Here is a 5,200-nt window from a genome sequence, read left to right on the forward strand (position 1 = left end):
ACTTTGTCATGTATTAATCGATCTATTTTAACTTAAAAAAAATCAGAAAGCTAAAGTTAAGACTATCATGGTAACCAGAAGTAGGGTTTCATCACCAAAACTGAACATAATTTGTCGCTAATCAAAGAGGCACCCAATTCTACCCTAGATTTTTAAATTTTTATGCATAAATTCTGAAATAATAATAACACCCCTTCCCCCCCCAAAAAAAAGACAACAACAACAAAAAAAAAAAAAAAAAAAAAAACCTGCTTACTAATACTGTGCTTAATATTACAGATGCAAGAATTTAAAATCAAGTCACAATTCTACTTGTCATTTTAATCATAATGTTCTCTACATATGTAATAAAAATATATAAAATCTTGAACTTTTAATATTATATCTTTAAATATCAGACATTTTATTCCCATGTAATACTATCACATTGCTTGTATTTAGTTCAAAACAAATTTTACATACAAAACACAAATTTTAAATATTACTAATTTATTACATGTTCCATCAGAGGATCAAATGAGTTATTTCTGATCCCGAAAATTTATATTTTTCATTAAACTTGCACAAAGGTTAAAAAGTTAAAAAAATCTCTCATAATTATATACAGTCAAAAGTCGTTAATTAGGACACCCATAACCCGGACCTCAAAGCTAAAAACTTTCTGCGCATGCGCCACGTTGACACATGCGCATAGGCGTTTACGCGTGCACGTAAGACCTTTACGACTGCGCATATGCGTGTGCGCAAACGCAGAATACGTTTTCGCATGCGCGTTTAATGTATAACGGACGGTATAAGCTAAAATTATCTAATTATCTATTTCAGTTAATGTTGATGATTGCGTTGTTCCTTAATCTTCCAATTGGATCCGGTTTATTATTTTTTGCATACTGTAAGAGCAATTTTATAAAGTAAGCTTGAGCTTTCGATTATGTCAAATAGAATTTCTGATGCTGGAGCTCCGAAAAGATCTACAAAACGAAAGTATGCTTCGATGTCCATCAAACAAAAAGTGGAATTGCTGCAAAAAATGGATAAAGGTATGAAGAAAGTGACAGAGAGGTGATTTGTGTCGCAGAGCGCAACGAAATGGAAGTTGATCTGTCAGCACTATCTTTATCTTCAGAGAAGATGTTTTTATTTTATTCAGCTTATAATTCCTTACTAAATGTAGTATTTCATCTCATCGTACTCCGTCTTTGATATGATTTAAATCAAATTCCTCGTCATTATAAATAGCACGAATACACATCAAATAGTTTTCTGGTTGTAATTTTCTAATTTCGACTATGCGTAATGTATGCTTTACGTATGCACACGTTGAAAGAAATGTTTAATAAAGTAAACAAATAAATATTAAGCTTTTTTTTTTTTTGTAAATTTTGATACCCTTTAGATCATAATTTATTTCATAAATTACGGTTTCATATTTTTAATTTTAGAATTTCTGCCATCTTACGAGATTTAAACTGATGATCTATAATCTGGAAAAATCGATAATCCAGAATCTCTAAAGTCCCGACGAGTCCGGATTTATGACTTTTGACTGTTTGGCAAATAAGTAATGTGATGCATTTGCCTTTTACATTTATTTACATTTGTCGATACTTTATTTATGCATGCATTTGAAAATATATTATTATAACATCATGTGTAGTAGGTAATATTTTTGTTCATATAAACACGTAAATTTTTCAGTCATTGAATAATCCTTGCACACACCTAAAACATATATGATTCTTTATGGAGATTAACATTTTATAAACATTTCCTCATGCACACATGGGTACTATAGTCTGTTGCTTTAAAATAAGCATATCAAGGTCTCTTCCTCCATCCTAATTTACAGATATAATGCATATCATCATTATCATACTTACTTTGTCTTCCTAGTTCAAGATTATTGCTCACTCAGTTTTCATTTGTGTGTTAGTGAAACATACTGAACTGAGAAAAAAATAGTTAGGAAACTTGACCATCTAAAGCAGTTACAGTTAACATGGTTACCTAGCAAGCAGGACAGCGGAAAATGACCCGTAATGTTTATTTTAAAATAATACAGTTAATAATACAGATGGTGTAGTGATATTATTTTCGCCTTAACAGTACAGATTTAGGATTCCTTATCAGACATACATGTGCAGACACAATTATTGGAATAGGCTGTTTTTCACTCAGTGCCTCTGTAAGTTAAAAAAATTCGGCCATCAGATGCAGTTGCACTAGCTGAGGCACTTGTAATATGCAGATATCCCATTACATTAGCCTTGCACAAGGAATTTTAAAATCAGTACTAAGTCCAAAATTTGGACAATGTCTAACATCCAGAATAATCTAATACCCGGACTTGCAGACAACTAACACAAAATCAACCCCTCCCCTCTCAATTAAAAAATCTAGGAATGGAGAATATTACATTCAACAAAAATAAACATATGCATCATGAATGCAATTTTTTGCCCTAACTGAGAATCTTGCATGTCATTTTCAAACACTTGCTGGTTAGGGAATCACACTGTGGGCAATGGCCGGGGACAAAATGTAGATTGTGGATGTAAGCTACAATCATACTTTTGGCCCTTGAGTGAAAGTGGGAGATTAGGAGTTTTCTGTCAGACCTAAACAATGAAGTCCCAACGCTGCCATGTTTACATGTCATCCTACTTGATTTAAACTGATGATCTAAAATTTGGAAATCTCCGAAATCTGACATCGCCGAAGTCTCGATGATTCTGAATCTTAGACTTTGTACTTGTGGTTCCCTAATGCGTATACCACTAACATTGTACATAACAGTATTAAAATTTCTAGCACTGCATATTACAGTATTAAAATTTCTAAGACATAAATAAATTTATATGTCTGCAGAAATATACTTTTTAGAATAAAATTTGCTGAACGACACATACTTAATCTAGAAATTCATTATTATGTGTAGTAATATGTCTGTTTAATGCACTTTTGTCTGTAAATGATTTGTAACATATATGGCATGCAGGTGGTTTCTCACCAGTGTGGATAAGCAAATGCTTTTTAAGATAACCTATGTTTGCAAATGATTTACTACATGTATCACATTTATGAGATTTTTCTCGAGAATGAACAGTCATATGCCGATTTAAACTAGCTTTATGTCGAAAGGATTTGCTACATATATCACAGTTATACAATTTCTCAATAATGTGAATACGAAGATGACTGTGAAGATATTTTTCACTCGCAAATGATTTGCTACATGCATCACATTTATAGGGTTTCTCTCCAGAGTGGACAGACATATGCTGGTCCAACTTGCATTTCTGTATAAAGGATTTGCTACATATGTCACATTTATAAAATTTTTCACCAGTGTGTATAAAGAGATGGTTTTTAAGATAACTTTTCCTTGTAAATGACTTGCTGCATAAATAGCAAGCATGTGTTTTCTCACTTGTATGAATATGAACATGCCACATAAGATTACCTTTGGTTTTAAATGACTTGATACATACATCACATTTATAAGGTTTCTTACCTGAATGGAACTTGATATGCGCATTTAAGCTCCATTTTTTAACAAAGACCTTTTTACATATATTACATTCATATGCTTTTGCAGCACCATATTTAATCTTAAGACCATTCAGGGCACTTTTCCCTAACTTGGCACACTCAGCAGATCTATTATCCATAATAATAAGTGTATATTTAAGTTAATTTTGTAGAAGGCACAAATAATTATAAGTTTGTCATTTAATACCTTTCACTGTAACTTCATGAAGACCAAAAAATGTTCAGTGTACACAAATTACTTTTTAACATTTCCTGGATATCTTAACAGTTCCCCATTTTTTGGTATCAGTGTACATATGTGTAATTTATTGATATTTAATTTGCATTTAATGACACATGTTTGCATAATTTGTAAATACTTTGTACTTTATAATATATTACACTCTTTTATAGATTTTACATTTGCATATTTTTCCAAACTTTGTTATTACATCCAATCAGTCATTAAATACGATGTTGAAGTTATAAATACACTAAAAAATAATTTCTATATGCATAATGAAATATCAGTACTTTAAGCCAAAGTTTTTTTCATATCTTATGTAAGCAACAGACTGAGATTTATTTCCACCACAGTGTTAGCAAATTAATAATACAGGCATTCTCAGTATGTAATAAAATATTTCTTGAATATTAACTAAAAGAATTTTTTCTAGTATTTAACTCGGTACTTCAAAGTCTTCATCTTTAAGTTAACAACGAGAACTATAATATGACAATATAATAATAAAAATACCATATTATGATCGGTTTAGAATCTCTTACACACGGACGTGATAATTGCATGCCATGTAAATTGTATCACAAGAACACTAAGTTAGCATGATTTCCCACAGACTTTTAAGTTAATTCTGTTTTCTATGACAGTGACAAAAAATACAAACTGTTTCAATCATTCTATTTTGTTCACTGATGCTCTAACTCGAAAGCACATTACAGAAAACACAGAATGGCAAGGTTTTCTGCCGCCAGTAGAGAAGCTCACAGAAATTTCGTTACCTTTCCATCAGACAAGAATGCTTTCTTTATTTTTTCCATTTTTTATAATTTTCTGAATATTGCACACAGGCTTTTAAGTTAATTCTGTTTTGTACGATAGTCACAAAAAATACTAAACTGTTTCAATCATTGTAACTTCAAAACAAAAATACATTACACAAAACACATAATTGCAAGTTTTTCTGCCCGCTTCTTGCATGTAACGGTAGACTCTTTATTTCTTCCATTAAATTGCATTAAAATTTTTTATAATTTTTTTAATATTGCAGATATGAATACTGATAAAAAAATCAAACTCCATGCCCACACTCATGATGCTGGATTATAAATAATGAACAATTAATTATAATTTTCTAGTGAAATCGAATATTTAGCTTTTATTTTAAACGCGTGACATTGTCAGTTTAATTAAACGAGCTGGACCAGACAGCTGGAAAATATCAGAGAATACAGTTATTCCGTTCAAAAGTTTATGCAAAGTCCTTCCAAGATCAGTAAAATTCTTCTTACATTATATTACTTAATATTTTAGAAACCTCGAGTCCGTCTATTTTTCGCGCATTTACTGAAGTGCCACCTATCAAATACTCGTTGAACTAAAGAAAGGTTTACATTTGTCCTCGAATAGAACCTCTTCTAAGTTATCTTT

This window comes from Stegodyphus dumicola, chromosome 11 (genome assembly GCF_044657685.1).
Source record: "Stegodyphus dumicola isolate Sdum_Otavi_A_Nest chromosome 11, ASM4465768v1".
NCBI lineage: Eukaryota > Metazoa > Arthropoda > Arachnida > Araneae > Eresidae > Stegodyphus > Stegodyphus dumicola.